The sequence below is a fragment of the Chamaea fasciata genome, unplaced genomic scaffold, assembly GCF_029207755.1.
Source record: "Chamaea fasciata isolate MVZ Bird 193981 ecotype frontalis unplaced genomic scaffold, bChaFas1.0.hap1 SCAF_7, whole genome shotgun sequence".
In the NCBI taxonomy this organism is placed as follows: Eukaryota; Metazoa; Chordata; class Aves; order Passeriformes; family Sylviidae; genus Chamaea; species Chamaea fasciata.
Window position 1 is genome coordinate 41,912,702 of NW_027094092.1, and position 21,785 is coordinate 41,934,486.

At 39.1% G+C, this 21,785-nt stretch overlaps 1 protein-coding gene and 1 long non-coding RNA gene across 2 annotated transcripts in view; one reads left to right on the plus strand and one right to left on the minus strand.

Moving 5' to 3' along the window:
• NRXN3 (neurexin 3) overlaps positions 1–21,785 on the plus strand; it is a 980,761-nt gene that overhangs the window by 536,143 nt on the left and 422,833 nt on the right. The gene's annotated exons all lie outside the window — the stretch shown is intronic.
• Positions 8,250–21,785, minus strand: part of LOC136292630 (uncharacterized) — an 84,875-nt gene continuing 71,339 nt past the window's right edge. Inside the window, exon 3 of the long non-coding RNA XR_010721925.1 lies at positions 8,250–8,321. This is a non-coding gene — a long non-coding RNA (uncharacterized lncRNA). The remainder of the gene's footprint in view (positions 8,322–21,785) is intronic.

A 21,785-nucleotide genomic window follows, 5' to 3' on the forward strand; every position in this document is an offset into this window, starting at 1 on the left:
TGATGTGAAAGCTACCGACAGAAAAGGATCATTGTTAGGGTGAAGCCACAACTGCTCTGTAAAGCTTGATGCTGCTTTCCAAGTTAGACATTAATGGGATGGATGATAAAATAGGAAAGGAAAACTGTATTTGAACATCCCAGATAAAACTAATTGAGAAGCAAAATCTTTCCACCTCTCCTGCTCCCTGGGCATTTGCTAATGGACAAACCTTGAGTGAAGGCATTTTCTTGGTAGTTATGTCAAAAGCCAGAGTATTTTGAAGGTACCTGAGGGAACTGAAATTACATAATTTGAATTCTATCAATAGTCTAAAAGGAGAGAGCTGCTGAGAAAGGGAGACTTGGATTCTTACTATGAAATTACCTTTCTGGATATTGCTCTGACAATGAGATTGAAGAAAAGTCCCAGCCAAGTTGTGAGCTGGTGGGTCTCAGTCTTTTTGAAAAAAAAAGGCATGACCCTAATCATTCTCAGGAGCACAGCACACTGTCTTTTAGGAATCTTGGCAGCTGGAATACTCAAGCAGTGAAGAAAATTATCCTAACTTGATGTGAATTAATCAGAGTAACTTTTAAAGATTTAATGTACACCCCCATCAGTACCAAAAAAGTCCCTGCCTACTGGCCATGGTGCTCATCTCCAACCCACACACATGTGGAGAGACACTGGAGCTGATTACAATCTGTGAGAATATTATTTTTAACAGTTTTAATAGTCCACTCCTGAATAATCATTAAATGTATCTTTAAACAAAAAACCTGAATCCAAGCCAACAAAAAACCAAAAACCCAACCAAAACTAGAATATATGCAGATGACTAAAATGCAGTTCCTTTCTTCCTACGCAGAACTATTATGCTCAAATATTCCCAGTGAAAGCATCTGCAGCAAATCACAAGCAGGATTTTAACCATTTAGTTGTCTGATGTTCAGTTTCTCTGATCATTGTTTTGCAGCTTGGGGAATGTGTTACCAAGGTAAAATTTTGAAAAGCTCAATACCTTGCTTTGGAATAATTGAAAATTCCTTCTCTGGATGGTCCAGAGATATGTCTATGACATCAATCTTGCCTACCTTTAGAATTCTCCATCAGCCTATCACTTTTAAAACAGAGCACCTCTTGGGTTAATGAGCTGGCATTCTTCTTGCACTTTAGGGATGTGGAGGCCAGGCAAGACAAAGGAGGCTGTTAAATTGTGTAGAAGAGAGATTATAAAATGTGCCCTAAAACGGGGTTTGTGGCATAAGTTGGGAAAAAGAGACTGGTTGAAGATGGTACCATGGCTATGTACTCCCTCTAGCATGTATTGTCCAACTCCACCTAGTTGGTGGAGTGTTCTTTTGTCTAGAATTTTTTATCTTCCGTGTTTTTGAGACAAGTTTTGGATGTTCATTTTGGCTCTGATCTTGAAAGTCTGTGCTTTTAACGCACTTGGGTTTTAGCAAAAGGTTCTATTCTATGTTGTTCAGAAATAGTTAAAGGATTAGAGATGTTGGAGTGTTCTTTTGGCATCATGTTCCTTTTGCATGTTGTATAGTACACATTTTATTTGAAACAAATCTCTCTAAAAGAAAATACACATTCCTGGACAAGAGGCTGTATTTCCTTCCTGGTCCAGATGTGCTGCTGCACTGTGCCAAAGGCTGATGCAGGCTGATCTGCATTAGCTGCTCAGTGCCAGTATTTGGGAAATAGTATTTTACAATCAGCTGGAGTAAAGAAGCCATGAGGGAATCGCTCTCAATGAAATCCTTTCTGTGAGATGTCTCTGCAGGTCCTTAGTTCATGGTTGCTCTTGTTATCCCCCCTGTAGTTTCTGTTTCAAACTGGAATAGCTCAAAAAATGACCATCCTCTTTCGTTCTGCCAGACTGACCCCACATACAGGCTCATTAAGCCCCAGCTTGCTTATTGTTTCCACTCTCAAAGCTAATGTAAGTCAAGGGAGAGATCGCTGCTTAGCTTTGGCTCAGAATGTTGAGCAAACAGCTGACTGATTTCTAACTAACTCATTTAGAAGAAGAAAAGCAAACTCTGTTTTTAATGTTAGCTTGCTCTAGTAGCAATTTTTCTAGGGCATTTTTCTCTGTTGGATGGAAATACAGAGCAAGGATGAGGCTAGTTAGAAGCTTTGCTGTTTGTACTTTCAGGCATTAAATAGAGATACTGGAATGGAATAGAAATCCCTGACCTTATTAGCCCCACAGAGAGAAAACCCCAGATTTTCTATGTCACAATGTGGCAAATGAAGGCCTGTATGTGGCAAAGCCTACAAAGCAAAACTGGCAGGCAAGGAGAAATGAAGTATTGCTCTTGATAATGGTAGAGAGATAAAGTATTTGTGACATGCTGTGCTGTTGAAAATTCCTATTCGCAGGTCCATTCCTTCATCTCTTTTCCCCCACACGCACATACAAAAAAACCGTTTTAAAGGTGGAGGAGAAAGCAAAATTCGCCCTCTTCTTCTCTGACCTCTCCCTGGAGGCCAGGAAGGTAAAGATACAGCCAAGGTTATGGCTTTCCAGCCAGTACATACTCTCTTCCCCTAGATCAGTGTGGAAAATATCAGCTTGATGTTTCCTGAAATACCTGGTTTCTTAGGATCAGTATGAAATCTTTACAGTTTAGTGAAATCTAAAGTTTGCATATGCTGCAAAACCAAGGAATGTTCATTGTTTTTTCTTTAGTTTCGTTTCGGAGCATGACTTCAATGCAGTCCTAAAGAGGCAATAGATGATGCTTGCAAACTTCTGTCAGTTTTAACTAAATATTCCAGAAACCCCAAACCAAACAACTCAAACATTTATTTATCCAGCTTCTCACCATTGCAGCTTTGCTTTATTTTAAGCCTTCTGGCTGGGACAAACGGTTGAGTCACACTGGGGGTTATCAGTTACAGATTAGAAAAAAGCACAGGATGCTCAAGCTGGCCATCTCTCTCTCACCTTCAGTGGGGGTGTTAGCATGAGTTATGTGTTTGCCTGCTGAGGAAGGATGAGTGGGAAAGGAGAATGGATGTCAGTGGCAGACATTGAAAAGTATCTTCTTTCTGTGATGCAAAATGAGTCCAAAGTACTCAGACAAAAGCAGACAGAGACAGGCTAAGGGGGCATCTCACCTTTGGGTTGCTGAAGAGGGAGGAGTTCAGATGGGGAAAGTGGAAAAATGAGCAAAAAGATCTCAGAACAGAAGTTTCTTGAAGATTTCATGGTGCATCAGATTTTGGTAGTATATTCAGATAGCTGTAAAACAAAAACAAGTGATGTGTGTCTGAAACTGTGGCCTTTGCCCAGCAAAGTCACCTCATCCCTGCATTCAGCAGCAATGCTTTGATGTGCATGTAAAATGTCCTACTATCCTGTGTATGTGTTTTACCACTGGAAGATCATCCCTCCATAATCACATCTTCTTTAAAAACTCAAGACTCTCTCATGCAGTATCCTTTTTCCTACGTCTGCAAGTCTTTTACTTTTGCTACAGTCACTCTCCTCAGAAATAGAAAACTTATTTTATGCTACTCTTGGCACCAGTGAGGCCCCTACAGCTTTGTTTTGCTTTGTTTTCAATTGCTTTTTCCATGCTTCTGTGTTTTAATTATGTGTCCTTAGTGATGAGATTTTATCCACTGAGAAATGAAACTGTTACTTTATATTTGTGATCCAGTTTTGAGATTCTGTGGAAAACATTGTAAAGAATAAATAATAATTCCATGACATCTTTTCAGTTTCTGGAAGATTTCCAGTCTAAATTTCTTCAGTCTATAATTTTTATGCTTTTAATTTGATTTTTATCATTTTGCATTGATCTTCCATCTTTCCTTCACATCTCATGTTTGTAGATTTTTATTTCTTGTCTTAGTCAGCATTAGCCCAGCATTTTCATATTCAAATTTGAAACTGTCTTCCTAAATCAGTCTAAGATAGTCACAGATTTTCTTCATGTCTATTCCTCCTTAGCATTGTCAAGTGGAGCTTTGTAGTATTTGGTAGGCAGTCTGAAATAAAATGAAGAAGGAAATGTCAGAGCCAAATCCACTAGCTAAGTAATAATGAATAATCAATCCATTACATATTTACCCAAGCTTTTTTGTGTTACAAGACAAAAAGAAACCAGCTTGGAATTCTACAGGGAAATCAGGCCTTTGTGTAAGAGTTAAAATATGTGCTCCTTTCTGAATTCTACCTACATTAATTTTCATTCAATATCTTTTCTCTTTCTATGCACAACATATAACTGTATATTTATTTCAAATATATATGTAGTATGTTTTATATAGTACTTTTGTCCTGTTCTTAGATTTTGATTGTAAATCACTGTTCATTCCCAGTCTGAGATATTCTATCTGAAGCATGGAATAATTTTTAATGATACCTGTATTGTAAATTCCTTTCAACATAGAATGAACTATTGAGTAGTGTCACTAGAATTCTAAATTAAGTGCACATGAACCATGTGCTAGTTCTGGTTGCCTTAAAATCTGAAATAACACTTTCCTGGAATGCTATTTCTGGGAGTGTATTTTTTCTTTGTGGAAAGCCCTTGCAAAACTTTATGAACAGTATTTTCTGTGTCATAATGGCACAAAATATTATGACTGGTTAGTGGCAAAATACAGCAAAGCAAAGAATATTGTCTGCAGGGGAATTTTATATAACCAAGAATACATTTCCTCAAAGAGTAAATATACTCAGACCACTGAAATTCTTGCACTAAGATTACATATATCGGACTTAATATTTTGTGCTGTTTGTAATATTTTTTGAGAGCTGCACTCAGGACTTCTCTAGCTGTCTCTGGGGTTTGTTCTTCAAGAAGTTCTCTACTGGTAGGATGCATCAAAGACCTCTTCAAGTCCCATTTAATTCCACATCTGTTTTCAAAACCTGATCTGGAGTGGTTGTGCATGTAAAGAAGCTTGATTCCCATTTTCATTGTGGTGGTTTTGCACGTACTCTTCTCCTATTCTTTTCTTGGCCTTCCTGTCTGAGCATTCATGTTTCTCTCTGTGCTCATTTCCTTGTGAAACCACAGTAGGGTGCAGGATGGAATCCCCTAGGATTTTAAATCCCAAGTCAAGTCTGCGTGAGAAAGGCAAATATCACTCCCACACTCTCAAAGCGACTTCTGCCTTGATTTATAGATTAAATCTTCTCTTTTGTTTTAAAGTCCCCTTGCCTTTGACTCCTTTGCAAACCCCAGCAGCTTTGTCTTTGCTGACCATACAGGCACATCTAGTTATGGAAAAGCTGCTCACTTTCTGGTGCTCTCTGTCAAGACATATGATAAGCACTCAAAATAATCCTGACAGTATGTGTCTGTATGGAATCTAGTTTAAACAAAGAAAGAAAGCCTAAGAATACAGGTTATTTTGGGAATAAAAATATAAAGTTTTCTCTGCCACAGTGATCTTTGTAGTTGAACACATGGTTAATAAAAGAGCCTGGCTTTACAGCTGGAGAAATGTAAAAATAGTTTCAATTAAAAAGATGTGAAAAAATATAAAAAGTATCACAGACATTTGGGTTTCTTAATAAAAGTCTGAAATTTCTAGAGACCGGGATAGTGCAGCTGGGTACAAAGTCTTTGTTGCTAGTCTGTTGATATGAACTTCATGAATCACTTGGCTTTTTTCTAGGCATGAATAATCACATATCCAGCTTGTACCAATAAAACCTGTATACCATACCCCACAATATTTTGTTGTCTTTCCTTAATTAAATTATAAACTTCAACTAAAATATTCTGCAAGTTTCTCCATCTGGACCCTGTTACCAGAGTAGCAGCAAATGATTCACTGTCTCCAAGAGTTTCATAACACTGAAGAAAAGATGCAGTCCACCCCCTTTTTACAGACAAAGAGCAGAGCCATAGGGGTTTTGTGACTTTCTCAATGTCACCTCCTAAGTCAGTGAGAGATCTCCTGTATGCTAGGCAGGCAGCCTAATGACTGAGACGTCCCTCAGCCCAGCGAAGTTTGTGGCCTAGATGAATGTTTGGTACATCTGGCAACACTTCAGCAGTGTTTCTGCTGGGAACATCTGTAATGTTTGGCTGTCTTGCAGGTATTTTGCCTCTGTGCACATCTGGAAAGCTAGCAGGTATGCAAGCATGGCCATTGTGACTTTCTGGAACCAGGAACAACCAACAGTTAAGGTGTCACGGAGCGATGTATTATAGTATCCTTGCAGAGCTGAGCTGGGTTATGTGTAGTAGTTGCAGTGAATTTGCAGAGAGCTTTTGATAATGGAAATCTGCCATAAGCTGTCCTGTCAGTAGGTGGAAAAAGGTCAGTTGTGTATTCCGTTTGAGAAATAAAATTGTGGTAAAGGTCAGAAGAATTAAGACATTTTCAGTCTGCCTCAGTCTGCCATTTCCTCTGGTTCTTTACTGTGGTGCATGTTTTGTAGAGTAAGGGATATAATTAGAAAGCTGAGAAACCCAACAAAGAAAGCCCATCTCCAATTTTAATCTTCAGTCCTTCAAACTGGAATTAAGTTAGGGAATGAAAGAAAGTTTTTAATACTGTCCTCCCTTCTCCCTCCAGAAAAACATAAGCTACAAGGTACAGTGTGTTTTCAATAACCTAAGTGATGTTTATCTAAAGTGATGTGTTACTGAACACAGCTCTCTGTCATTAAATACTGAAATCACGGCACTGGCTTTATTCTATAGAGTGCTATAGGTCTTTCTTGAGTGCTGGTGGATTTTCTCTTATTTTCTTGTAAGTAGTGTCCTTAAGATGCACAGGTTTTAATTGATTATGTATCTGTATTAAGCACAGTGAGACTGTGTTAACTAATGCAAGATTGGAATGTAATGTTAATAGTGCATATTTGTAGGTGATTCCCAAAGAAGCTGTGTATTTGAAATCTAAGGAAATACTCTGTTTTCATGTGCATAATGAGCCTCTGGAACTCACTGCTCTATGGTGTTGTGGAATCTTAAGTACACTGGAAATCTCTAGTGTGCTAGAAGTGTTATATGGAACGGTATATAGAACTAATGAGCAATCTCTCACTGATAAAAGTTGCTTGGAAAACCCTATAAGAAATACAAAATACAATACTTAGGGAATATAAACAAACCATCAAGTAAGAGAGTAATAAATATTTAGGCCAGATATTCAGTAGCCACCTACCAAAAGCGTACTTGCACTAAAGGAAATTTTTCTGAAAACTCTAAAGCACATTCTTGCTAATACTGCTAAGTGTCCATGCTTCTCCTCTCCTCAGGAACTGAACATTCACAGTGGCACAGGCTATGAGGCAGAATTGAATGCTGGATATTATTAAACCATTTTCCATGCAAAGCTTTACCAAAATTTCAAACCACTCTTCAGTATTTACTGGCTTTGGTCTGCTAACAGTAGTCTGTGTATTTTCTAGCATTGATATGAGACAAAAGGTCCCTCTCTATTATTATTTTTTTTTAATAATGATGCAATTACTCAATAACAGATCACGTGACCTGTATCTCTTCCAGCTGTAGCTGTCTGCCTCTGTGAAGAGGGAATTGGCCCTTTGAGGATGCAATCAGAAAGGCAGTGACAGAGTAACAGGATTGTGGTGAAGAGCACAGCTCCATAGGGGCCAAAGTGGCTGCATGCCACCATCTCTCTAAGAACAACCAAGATACTTGTAGCAGCATACATAGGACAATAAGAGCTAATCAAGAGAAAAAAATGAACTTCATAAACTCAAGGTTTAAAGTTGATGGTGTAGTCCGTAGGGATCAGCAGATACATTGGTTACCATGAAAAGTTTTTGAAGTTTATTTAAGTTTTTTAAAATATAAAGATGAAATGTGTTATAAATGATCAGAGCCAATTTCCAAAATCAAAGATTTATTTAACAAATTTGAAAAGCAATTTCGGGAAACGCCATGATAAATCAGGACAACATCGATCGAATGTTGGGTGGACAGTCCGGGAGCAGCAAAGGGTACTTCTCCGGAGTACTGCCCACAAATTCAGGGTCTCAGGGTAGGTGTTTTATACCATTTTTCTGCCCTGAGGCGAAAGCAAGACTATGACAAAGAACGTGGATTCGCCCAAAGAACATGACATCATGCAGATAATACAATCATTGAAACATCTCACACCCCGTGAGGGATGTTTGAAAGGGCTTCCTGAGGAATTGAATGTAAGTCCGAAAGAAGAGTCTCTGAATCTTCTGTTGGGAGGCTTCTGCTGGTCTCCACCCAGATCGATATCAGATCTTCTGATGAACTGTGAAGATGTGGTCAGCCCGTGATTAATGGGTCGTTTCCCCGTTATCTCTCCGGCAGGTGTCGAGGTAACACCTTTGGACTAAGAAAAGACTGTGGAATGTAAAGAGACGCCCTGGGTTTGTTTTCAGGAATTCAGGGTTTTTACATCCCACTGCAAAGTTTAATACACACAATTTTTGATACACGAATCTTCATACAGTATATCTATTACAAAATGTATGGCAGAGAAATCTGAGCCTTTTTTCCCTGTTTTCCTGTGGTCCCTGTTACTCCTACCACTTCTGCCACTGAGTCATTTCTTGCCGGAATGTTCCTATGCAACTTTCACTGCTGTTCTCCCGTGTGAATATCTGCAAAACTGAGCTTAGGGTTTCAAAGACAAATACTTGCTGTGAAATACCTGGATCTGGCATTGCTATGTGAATGGTGGCTTTCTGGGAAGTTGTGCCATGCAGAGATACCAAGTTTCAGAGACAGCTGTTTCTTCCTACACTGTAAGACACAGAGAGCAGCTCCTCTATCAGTGACAAGAGCCATACGCTAAAATTTGTAGCTAAGCATGCTTTCCTTTCTTTGGCCCACCACTACGTCTGAGCTCCAGCTCACAGGAAGCAGGTGACTGGGCAAGAGTCACTCACCCAATTCTTGGTCTGGCACTGTGAACAGCAGCTGTCACTTTCCTGACTAAACTCAGTCTTCCAGTCTTAATTCTGTTAATCTCTTGCATTGACTGTTGTGACTTTCTTCCTTTAGATTTAATTGTGTGCAGTTCATTCAAGTGGCTGCTATAAGATAGCAATCTGCAACCACTTCTGTTAGTGCTCCTCTTGCTTGCTTCACTTTTCTTTCTGAACTGCCAGGTATTTTTACATATCATACTCAAATCATATTGCTTGTCATCCAAGACACCACAAAATTCTTTTCTTCCTTCCATTTCTGCTTCCTGTGATTCCTGTTCAGCTCTTATCAGACTCCAGGATCTTATTTGGTTTTGTTTTTCCACTCTTCTGTTACCTCTTAACAGCTCCTTGGCACGAATGCCATGTCTTAGCTGTCTTTTATTGTGTGCTAAACACCACTTTCAACTCATTCAAGTATTTCCTTGCAGTCTTTCCCGTACCCTCTTTTTCCCTGAGTAAGTCACTGCAGAAAAGAAAATTGTAGCAACACAAGTGAAAAGGGAAGTTTCTGGTCAAAAAGTAGTTAAGAGACCGTTTCTCATTTATTTTACCTTGGGAATTTATTTGTAGTTCATGTGTCATTGGGCTACGTAGCAAATGAAAAGGAATTTTTGCTACGAAAAGCTATGAGGTGCCACCTTTGCACTGGAGAATTTTTGGCTCAGATGAACTAAGGAAAAGTTTGCAGGGCTTTTTGCTGACAAACGTGCATTTGGAATTGCCTTGCGTTTGGTCAGGTTGATGAGTAAACAGGGTGGTCTAGAAGCCAATATAACTGGTTCTATGCTTGAACAAATAGGCTTAGCCTCTGAGCAGCTTTGGAGCCTCTGGGAAGAAGTTAGAGCTGAGTAAGCAAGTCCCTCTGTGCATTGGATTCAAGAGGCATGTAGATGTATGCAACAGCAGAGATAGTCCTATTAAAATATGAGGGGCTTATGTGGGTAGCTCACAAAGGGATGTGGCCTCACCACAGGAGGCTGGTGGGGCAGAGGGAGTGACGATGGCTCCTGTTAGGGGTCACATGGTTGCTCTGTATGAGGTTAAGCTAAACTGTGCTCGTGGGTGACCTAGTAGATGTATTTTTTTCTGGGACATAATGTTGAAACAAGATATTTAAATGCATTAGCCACTTTGGATTAATTTCCTATGTTAATTCCCCCTTTCTGTATCTTTGCCAAAAGGTCTTTTACTTTATCTAAGAGTTTATAGCTGGAAATAATGTTGTTTGTGTGCCATTGAATGCTGGTTGTAACTGTCCCAGAAGTGGTCATATTTATTGTTAAGTGAAGGAATTTGTAAACAGATTCTCACCTGTTCAACATAATAACAGCTCTAATACAGGCAAAATACCACATTTGAGAAAAACTGAGAATTTGACCCTTTGAAAGAATATATGAAAAAGGTAAATGTGGTAGCCAAATAGGGAAATATTTTTATAAAATAAGCTATGCAAGTATGGTTGCTTTCACTGCAGTTTCAGTAAGATGTTGCCACATACGATGACTTGCCTCTCATTCAGGATAATTTTGTGTGGTTCTAGTATGCCTGTTTATCGAGTACTTGCCAGCTGTGTGGGACAGCATAGTTGGGTACAGGTGCAGGCAGTTTGTAGAATATGTTGCCTTTGCTGCTGTCTAATCACTAAAGCTACAGGATGCAGCAAATATTTCAAAATGCTGCTGAAAAATGGAGATGAGAGGTACGTGAAGACCCTGATTCATACCAAGAGTTTTGTTACAGGGTATTTCACAGAGATAATATCATGATTTTGGGTTCAGAGGAGGCAGAGAAGTTGTATCAATGCATTAAAATAAAATCTTCTCTGTACTGGCTGTTTCACTGATGAAACTTTCCTTAGTGTGGTTTTTCTTTTAAATATTATCTATGCTGTTATTTTGCTTTTACCACACAGGAGAAAGCTGTTTGCCTGCTGAGGCACAGCATACCACGCAGTTGTGTGTATTTCTTATTAATTTCCCTAAGCTGAAGGATCTGACATCAATTTCAAAAGATGCAACTGAATTCTAACATTTAAGTAAATAAATATACCCTATTCATATGTTTAATAAATGGGATTGACATTGATAAGTATGGAGTCTATTATACTTGTATGATGTAGATTTAAATACAGAAACAGCCACACACAAGCAATGCAAAACAGGGAACTCATTCACCACCTCCCATGGTCAGGCAGGTTCAGTAATTCAAAAGCAGAGTTCCATTACACATAATGATGACTTGGGAAGGGGAGCACCATCATTTCGAACATCTTTGCTTTCTTCTTCCCCCACCTTTATATGCTGAGCATGGTGCCATCTTGCCTGGAATATGTCTTTGGTCAACTGGAGTAAGCTCCCCTGGCTGTGTACCTTCCCAGCTTCCTGTGTACCTCCAGCCTGATGGGGTAGCGTGAGAAGCAGAAAAGGCCTTGGCTCTGTTTTAGCCATCCCTAAAACAGTTAAAACATCCCCGTATTATCAACACTGTGTTCAGAATAAATCCAAAACATAGTGCCATACCAGCTACTATGAAGAAAATTAACTCTATCCCAGCCAAAACCAGCACTCTTTTTAATTTGATTTGTGCAACCTTACATCAATTTCATCCTTTCTTCTGCTGGAGACTCAGGGTAGATAAAGGTAATATGGGCTAGGTCAGCTGCCACTGTTGTTCACCGGGTGCTTTGACGGTCACTGTAATTTATTGCCATAAATACTACCAGAAAATAGGTAAAGAAGGGCACTGTCTACCTTTGTGATCCTGCTCTGATTTGGGTGGTGCATTTTTCAACTGCAACTGAAAATTTAGGACAATTAGTATGGTACATTTTGAGAATGTCATATATGTGTGATGAATTATAGCAGTTCTTCCTGGGTAATAGAAGTTTACAGTCAGGAATACAGATGCCTAGGCTTAGGCTCTTAAATCTGTTTTCAAGCACCTAAAGATGTGGCCTGGTTTTCAAGATTTGAGCATTTTACAGCTCTTGGCAATTTCAGCACTTCTGAGAATGAGGACGATTCTGTAGATGCTTAAATATGGATTTTGGAATGCCTAACTTTGGACATCTATTTTTGAAAATGTTGGCCTACATTTGTGGAGAAAATCTTAATCTTTAAAAGATTCCTATAAGGCTCTCCTTGTGCAGGTGCATGCGCAGATACACATGTGCATGGATAAGTACTTGGCACCAGGAGTGAGCTCTCAATGCTAGTCCTAGCTGCGCTGTGCTGGGTGTTAACTCCATCCTCCCCAGAAGTCCCCTTCCCCAACTTAATTGACAGCTATGATTCTGGGGCTGTCATCACTGGATGTGGCATCCTTTGTGCTTCTGGCTTTTGTTGTCAGTAATGCTTAAACCAATACACGCCTGTTATGCCTGCGGATAAATAATGAGAGAATTAGGGCCAGAAAATGGGAATGCCATTTGTAGTAAGTGTTCATTAGCTTATGCTTAACTAACATTGCTGTTGTTAAGAATCTTGCTTGCAAAGTCCATTGAACACCCAAATCATTTGCTAGCTGTTTATTTACTGTCCTGCCATGAGGAATTCATTATACTCAAACATGCAAAGCGGCCCTGTCTTGAGACAGCATCCATTCAAATGAAAGGTCTGTCAGGAAGAAAATGGGATGGAGTTGTGTCTTTTAAATCAACATCCCCTGACTAAAATCTTACAGTAAGAATCCCATGACTTTTGAAGAGATGATTTATATAACTGGGAATTACATCCTGTGAGGAACCTTTTGAGAGGAAGAATAAGGAGTCCTCTGTCTTTCAGATTTGTGTCTGTTAAAAGCTTATTTGAACTTTTGAGACTATGTGTTTGGCTTCTGATACTACTGGAACTGTTCTGAGTGTCCATAGTATCTGTGGGTTAAATTGTCAACATTTTTCCAACATTAAAAAATACTAATAATTTTCTTTTTAAATTCCTGTCCTCCTGGAAGCAGTCTTTCTACTATTTCCCTTTAAAAGAAATAGATGAGAAAGTTTCTACAACATCAGTCTCTTTCTGAAATAGAAACTACTGTGATTTTTCCAACTCAAAGGGGCTGTTTGTAATCCCAGAAAATACGTGCAATTTTTAACAAGGCAGTATTTTTGAATCTGCAGTGTTCCCTGATGACATAGCTCTGCAAGTACCTAAGTGCCTGCAATGCCTTGGGAGCCATCTCATTCTTCATTCTGTCCCCTTCCAGCTTTTCTTAGAAGCCAAGGGTTTTACTAGATGTGACTGTTCTTATTTCTTAAATTAATGCATATTAATAATAAGATAATATCTACAAAAGTCTCACTAATAAAGAACTATAAAAATCTATAACATATACAGCATATTCCTGTGTACGTATCAAAATGACCTGTAACAGTTTCCCTAGGACTTCCATCCCTAACTAAAGCAACATGCACTCCAGTGTATATCCATTGCTGTTATTCCTTGTGCTCTGAACTCTCTCTTCCTCATTGTTGCTGGCCCTTCGCTGCATTGTTGCTGCAAACCTTTTATTTGAAGAGGAGGAGGAGGAGGGAGAGGAGAGCATGTCCAACACTCGTGTTTAGATGGAACTTTGCATCATCGTTTTCACCTTTCATGGGGGAGTATCTTAGGTTTCTTCCATTTGCCTGAGGTTCTGGCATGGCATCCTCTTAAATCAAGCTTGAAGGGAAATTGATTGAAAAGAGAGCACCATTATGGGAAAACAATTTATTCCTTTCCCCTTGACAGAAGACAGAGTTTTGTCTATACTGTGGAATAAATATTATCTGCTTGTTTGCTTTAAGACGTGGAAGCTACTCATTTCCTTATGGTGGCTTTGATAATTTGAAATGGGATTTTTCTTCTACTCTGTGCAGTCATTTGATGTCAAAAGCACATAGTAAGGATCAGATATCCCATGCCCTGCTGAATCCCTACCTTTTATTTTCTCTTGTGTGTACACTCACACGAATGTACCTCCATTAATGTACATCACTACTCAGAGGAAGACAGTCTTTTGCTGCTCGATTCCTTTTTATTTGCCCTTAACTGATCCAACAGTCTCTGCTGCAGTGGTGTCTAAGGAAATGTAGACTTGTCTCTTGGTATCCTTTCGTGTCCACTACTTCATTTGACTCCTGGAGTGTTCCTATTTGGGCAGACAGGGCCCAGTACTTAGTGTTCGTCAACCATAATTACTTCTAAATCTCTGAGTTGCCTTTTAATTTTTGTAGGGTTAAGACCTTGTGCTGGGGCTGTTGATTGCTGTAGAAAAATTGCTCCATTGAATGACAGTTCTGGGGAAATGCTGCAATTGAGAACTTAAACATTCTTTCATTCATGCTCCCAGTCAAGAAGCAACCATGTCAGATTTGTATTTTATCTCTGATTGTCTGAGCACTCATAAAAGGCTTTGGAAGCTAGATACTACCAACTAGTGCTTGACTAAAGGATTAAGTGCAGACTTCACAGCTCTACAATATTTCACATAAAAGTGCATTGTGGTCAGGTCAAGAACCCTAGAAAGGAGAAAAATAAAAGGAAAAAAAAATGACAGTTTTGAGCCAGTCAGGCACCTGATTTGCCTGGGTGCTGTCACTAGGAGTGGGGAAAGGGAAATGGCTCTGGGAGGACTGAGACTAGATGCAGGGCCTGAGGGGTGTGGCAAGGAGAGACTGCTCTCTTCAAGGAGAAGCTTTGAGGGCTGCAGCAAGACTTGGCTGTCAGGGACAGAAGGATAAAGTTCAGTGCTAGGCTAAAAAGCCAGGCATACTTTATCAGGGTGGGGTAACAATTTCCCTTCTCATCTGCAGGTTTCACATAAGATTCATCTGCCTGGCAACTTGGAAATACTTGTCAGGTAGGAAGGAAATGATGGCAACATCATCTTCATTCTGTGGAAAGGTTTTGGATTAACTGCTATACTTAGAGCCCCAGTAGACATCACAATATATTAATAGTTTTGCAAGTCCAGTGAATTTCCTGGTAACATTTTCCTCTATATCTTTGTCTGAGTAGTGACTCTGTAGGCTGTGTATCCTGGGATTTTTTCTGCTGGGTGTCTCTGCTGTCATTCTCCTAACTATTTGCAGAGTATCACTGGTAATTTCTATGTAAATTTGCTCAGGCTAGCAATTGAGCAACTTTCTGTTGACAAATGAAGGAACATCTTAATGGCAGAGAGGCTGCTAAAGTCTCTTTGGAGGGAACTGAAGTGGCATCTTGAAGGTCATGAGAAGATCCAGTTACTGTAATGTGGCTAAGGGGAGCCCTCTCTGGAAAGTCCTGCTTGACTTGGTTCTGCTGCTTCTCAATGAGGTTTCCACTCTGACAGCCTTGCAAGATGGTCACTAGGGTGAACCTTGCAGACTGCCTTGGTGCTTTAAAATGGTGATTAGTTTCAGCTGGAGGGGAAAAATGCGTAGATAGAAATCGATGGAGTTTGAACTTTTTGCTTTCTGAACGTAATTCAGGGAGAAGTGATGGGAGGGCTTATTGTAAACAGAAGTTTCCAGTGGAAGGCGAGTGATTTCACCCATAACCTTGAGCCCTGAATCTTATTTGAGCACACAGACTGAATGACTTGCTTAAAGTATGAAATTGCACTAGGAAAGATATATACATATATGTACTTGTGACAGTACTCTCTGCATAATCTCTGCAGGTTTTGCACATTATCTGACAGTAGTATCCATATCCTTGTCTCCTATTTATTTTGGGGAGAAAATCTGGATTATTTTTATTTGCTCTTTGTCAATTGGATTTGGTTTTGTCTTCCTTTGCTCTTGGATGTTCCTACTTGAGCTATCTTTGGAACAATTGCAAAAAAAATCTGTGGTTGAAGCTATAAAGTTATCCACAGTATATTAAGGGCTGAGTGAGTTAGAGGTCAAGAAAAAAGCAGGACATTATTTTAGATGCGTTGGAAGATGGAAGTTTATCAGTTAGATCTGAATTTTTCATTTTTCTTCTTTGTCTCAATGTAGATGGCTTTCTTGCACTTGTGCTCTCCTGGAAGGCAACTACTAGGTATTTAGGCATTACCACGGATATAGATAGCTATTATGAATTGCCCAGAAAACTATTTTGTATTTTTCTTCTCCCAGTGCCATAATCATGAATGAACAGACAAGAGAAAAACTTACCCTTACTACTTGTTTATTGGGTCTGGTTTTGATCACTCTCAAATTCCTGTAAATATCATGGTCCCAATGTTCCAATGCAGTCTGTGTTGTATGAGTGTATATGACAGCATGACTATGAGGAACTTTCAGTCAAATATAAGAGAACAGTAAAAAGAATACAGCAAATAGGAAAAAAGGAGAGCTAAAAAAACTGTGATTAGTACAGATCCAGAAATAAGCAACATGAAGAAATGGAAAGTTTCGAATTAGTTGTACTTATTTATTACATGCTTGATAAAACAAGATAATGAATCTGAATCTTATACAGACCCCCAAATAGGCATACAAATGAAAAAGGAGCATTTTATAACCACCAAATTAAACTAAAAAGAAACATTTACTGCTGAAAAAATTAGAAAAACTCTCACCATCTTCCCTTCTAGAAAACTTCTTTTATCTCAACACATAAGCAAAAAAAAAACGATAGGAGAGAGACAAAGTCAGTGTCTCTGCCCAGTATTCTCACTTAACAAGCTGCCAAAATTCAGCCACAGCCTCAGCTTTGCAGTCAGTGACACTGGTGTGGCATTGTGTTTCTGGGATATGTTTAACTCATTAGCTTAAAAAAAACCAAAAAACCAAAAAAACAAAACAAAACAAAAAAACAAACAAACAAAAAAAAAACCAACAAAAAAAAAAACCACAAAGGAAAAAACATCAAATGTCTGTATTTTGATTCAGTGCAAAGTAAATAGCTCATAGATTATTCAACCACTTCTGTCATTAATACAAAAAACATTTTTAAATTGATAAGGTAGAGAAGAGAAGAATAATCATGTGAACTATTCGTACACCTCTTTAAAGTGGAAACATGCAACTCAACAGAGCAAATATTTTCTTGAAGATATATGATCTGGGTAGGAGAAAATCAGAAATTACCCATACTTTGATTAATAATGATGATGATAACAACAACAACAACAATAAAAATAATTTTTGTTATTATCCTTTATTATGTGCAAATTTTTTTCAGTGGTTTTGTTTTGTCTGGTTAAGGTTTTTTTTATCTGACGCACACAGTCCTGAGATTAGAAATGCTGATTCCAAAAATAAAAGGAAAATTCTTACTACATCTTGCATAGAGCTAGAACAGAGAATTCATGTTCTGTATGAGTTAAAACAATTTTCTTTTCTGAATATTGCCAAAGAAGGCACATAGAATAATTATAATAAAAGGAATATTTTTAGATAGTCCAGTAATAGACAGTTCTAATTGCAAATGAAGGACACAAATAAAGCACAGTAGAAAGGGTAATTGGGGAAAATACAAATGGAAATATTTTGGCCATTAAGGAAATGAAGCTGTGAGGCAAAAAGAGGCAGAGAGAAGACAGAGACCAAGCAATGGCTCACAGTCCCAGTGTTAGGCACCATGCACTGATTTCTTTGGATGGTGGTAGGAGCAGCCAGCACAGTTCAAGGAAAAAGGTGCTCGTTCGTGGTAGCTTGCTGAGAGTGGTAACACAGAGTAACCCCTCTGACACCTTTGCCTGCACTAGAAGGAGAGGAATTGGATGCTGGGATGCCTTGCACTCCCTGGACTACAGGTTTCTACTACTGAATGCTTTGTGGCTGAGCAGCCTGGCTTTGGCTGCAGCTCCAAAGCCTGTGAGGTGTGGTTTTCTTAGACACCTACCCTTCAACCAGGGATTACTGCTGCTATTGTCAGTCCAATGCCCACATCAAATGGGAAGGGAAAAGGGTGGTGTGCTCAAGCTCTTATGCTGACAGCATTCCCAATCTACTTTATTTTGGCTTTAAAATTTCAATTTTGGCAGTCCAGCTGAGAAATCTTGGGCTGGTTTTAGTAGGGCGAGGGGAGGACTCGAAGGGAATTTTGCTGCTGCCATGTTGCACTAGAAGTTCACTTGAGGGGAAAAAAAAAAGGTAATTTATTTTCCAAGTTTTGAAAACTTCTATCCTTTTGCAACTGCCCTTTTTCCATTTCTGCCCTCCTGTCTCAACTTTTTGTTATTTCTCATCTCCCTTTTCTCCCACTTTATTTCTTCAATGTTTTTACTTTCAGTTTTTTTTCCTCTTCAGTGTAGTGCTATTTTCTTCTCCCACGTCGCTCCCCCAGTTCCCTTCCTCTTCCACTAAATACAGTAAGTGATATTTTAAACATTTTTCAGCACTGACTGTCTGGACTGTAAAGATTGAGGATTCACTGGCAGTAGGTAATAATGTACTAAATTGCAAGTTAGCCTGCAGGTAGCTATTGTGTTGATGGAACTTGGGTCTGGCACAGGTTGATTAGTAAGAAACAGTCATTTTCTCTAAAAAACAATAAATATTTTTATTCTAACAGAGCATCCCTCAAGCAGGATCAGTCAAAAATGTGAAACTCAGCTTGTTCCAAAGTGTCTCCCAGCATCCTCACTCTCACTGGCTGATAAGGAGAGAGATCAAGGTGGTCTCTCTCCTTATCAGGACCTAATTAGCTGTTTATTGAAACCTAGTGATTAAAAAGTAGGTTTTGGCTTTAGTTTCACTTTAAGGCTGTGTGGAAAGTGACTCTGATATGGATAGCAAATGGACCCGGAGATAAGTGAAAATACTGCAAAAATGTTGAGGAATAGACAGAAGGTTATGGCTGATTTTCCCAAGCTCTTTTCCAGACTCTGCTGTTGATATGTTGTGCTTCAGTTCTCCCACCTGTGAAATTTCTGAATTTTTTCTTGTCAGGCTTTTCGAGCACAAATGAAACTATAGTTTCATCAAAAAGATGAAATCTGAAAAGGAGTTTAGTTTGTATCTTCACCAAGTTGTCAAGTAGATGGCCTACACTTCTTGTCACTCACTTCCCAGCGGCGTGGTGTCTCTCTGGGGTTTGGGAGTACCGTCAAGCTGGAATAAGAACAATGGGAGGGTGGTGGGGGCTCTCACAAGGATAGCAGAGCTTTCAAAGCACTGTGGCAGAGTTCTTCTAAAGGGAGGTGGTTTTTCACTGTCACTGTTTGTGTCCAATGCAATTACCAGGTTACTTTTAATAGATGTTGGAATGGCTCTTAGCCTGTGGAAATATCCAACACCCCTCCATGTCCCTCTCCTCAGCAATGTTGCAAATCCTTCCTCTCCTTCTCTAATCCCTTTACACATACTGAGGCACAGATGTCTACACTAAAGGCTGTAATTTTTTTTTGTCTTTCCTTTAATCTGTCTCAAGATATATTAATTTCTCAGAGAAGGGATATATGCCCCTTATTAGCATGCTGGGTTGTAAAGACTAAGTGCTCTGTAACATAGACTAAATGAGATCTGAAGAGGTTGGCACACAGCCTCATCTCTTGCTCTCTGTCTGTCTTCCACCCTAATTTGCTTTATATATAAAATAAAAATGTCAACTGACTCAGAGACAAACTGTGATCGGCATTTCTCGCGTCTCTATAAAAGCTGTCTCGATTATTCATCAGGGTGCGCTGCGTGCCGCAGGAGGAGTGATGACATGTCATTCCTGTGTAAGCACCCAGCACATTCCCTTTGAAGTGAGCATCGAATCGAAGTCCCCATCAACACTGGAGCTTACAGTCAACCCTTAACCGCAAAAAACATTCTTTTAAAAATAAAGAGGGGGCGAGCAATGTATTGGCAAACAAGAGGGAGGATTTTGAAGAGCCTAGGGGGTTAGGGTAGCTAGGCTAAAAGAAACGTAGGAAGTTTGTTGCCTTTCATTTTCTTGATTTTTGGCTGATTTCTTATGACATTAGTTACAGCATTGGGTATTTTGTCTTTTTTACTGACAGTTCAAAATTAAAATGAAAAGACTCAGAAGGAACAGATGTTGTTACTATAGATGGCTAGAGTGGTACTTATTATATCTCATTTCTACTTCTATCAACTCAAACAGCTTCTTGTCTATTCCTCACCTTAAAAAAAAATTAAGTCACCCATGGCAAAGTCACGGCACAGCCACACCCTGTCAAACTCAGTGTTGAAAAAGCTCTCCATCAATCAGCCACCCAAATGTCACTGTACAACCATCACGTGCCACAACTCAACCATGGCAGCAGAATGCTGTTATCCAGTCACTAAATTATATAGTATAGCACCTCTCCTCCTTCTGGCACAGAAATAGCATAACCAGCTTTTAGCTATTGAAATTGATGCCAATAAATTTTCGGTCATCTCCCTTCATGGCTGTTATTATGCTTCACACTGTAATCAAAGAGAACTTTGCAGTGATTAGTTATCAGGTAGTGGGAAAATGTGGGTGGGTTTTTAGCGTCACAGCTTTGGGTGGAAGATTACATTACTCACATTTGTATACAGTACACAAAATGGGAAAAGGATGTGGTGATGATTGCCAATAGAGAAGGTGCAGAATCTGCTTAAAAATTACTGAGTTTCCTTGGACATGTCTCTTCTTTCCATTTGAAAAACAGCAATGAATTCTTCAGTACAGTGTCACTGCTCAAAAGTTTGAAAATCTCATTCATGGATATCAAATTGCTGCTTAATACAAAAGGTAATTTGTAAATAATTTAAAAAATAAAGTACTGGATATGATTATAGCTGTAAGGGGGAGTCAGAGTCTTCCTTTCCTGAAAGCATTTGTAAAACCATTTCTCTATTTTGTAGGTTTCATAGACTCTAAGGTGAACATGTAGCCATGCAGTCATCCATCTCTGAAAGCTATTTATTAACAGTGATTTAGCATTTGCTGCTTATCACTTCCCCATTTGAAAACTTTTTTTTTTCCTGTAGTCAGGAACTGGAAACAGTACTGTGCTGCCACTTGCGCACTGTGAATAGCAGATAATTGAAGTGAGCAGCTCGCAAGTGTTCTGGAGGCGGAAATGTGCTCGAGTGAACTATTTGGTGGATGTTTCTGAATAACAAATCCATTCACAGAAATACGGTTCAGTCCATGTGCAATAAAGAAGGGCCAAAATTGCATGAATTTTATTTTCAGTGAATTAAAAATCTAACTGTAATTGTTATTACTCAGTGATTTATACATGGTATTGATGATAAAAGGCTTTGCAAGGGTTAGAAGCGCTGCCTATCGCAGAGACTGTGCAACCTATGTTGGTCATAAGAAGGAGTTGGTGATGAGTCAGAGCAGTGTGCATCACAACTTTGTAGTAGTAAGGAACCCTCTGGCTCCATCTGGGTGTCTATTACAAGAAAAGGGTCAAGCTATGAAATGGTAGTGCAGGTTTTTAACCATTCACCATCCCTCAGAAAGACTGGAAAGGCTGAGGTTTGAAATTTGGTTATGAAAAATGTACAAATGTGCACAAGCCTTCGGCAGGTTTTTCTTCTCAATTTGTTAGCAAGGACTCAGAATATTGGAGGTTCATCTTTACCAGAGATGAAGCAGTGTCACTCAAAAAACTTGTCACCAAAATATGGTCCAGTGCTTCATAATTTCAGCAGTTCCATATATATGTAAAGGGTTATGTTCATAGTCTAAAAGGAGCAGAAGCCATAGAGGTAGTTGCAAAAATTCTGTACTTTGTGAGGGTTTAATGAAAAGCTATTTTGTATCTTGTAAAGCTTTTTAATCTGTTTTATTGAATTTGGAAATTTAATCTGTTATTTGTCCCAAATATGACACCTGTTCTACATGGTTAGATTCTATTCTTTGTTGCAACTTTTGAAAGGTAAGCTCAAGTCATAATTACTGCCCTAACTTTTCATGTGACTTCACAAAAGTTCATATCCTACTTTGCATGTCTTTGTAACTGCAGCAGTGGTAACATTGTGAGC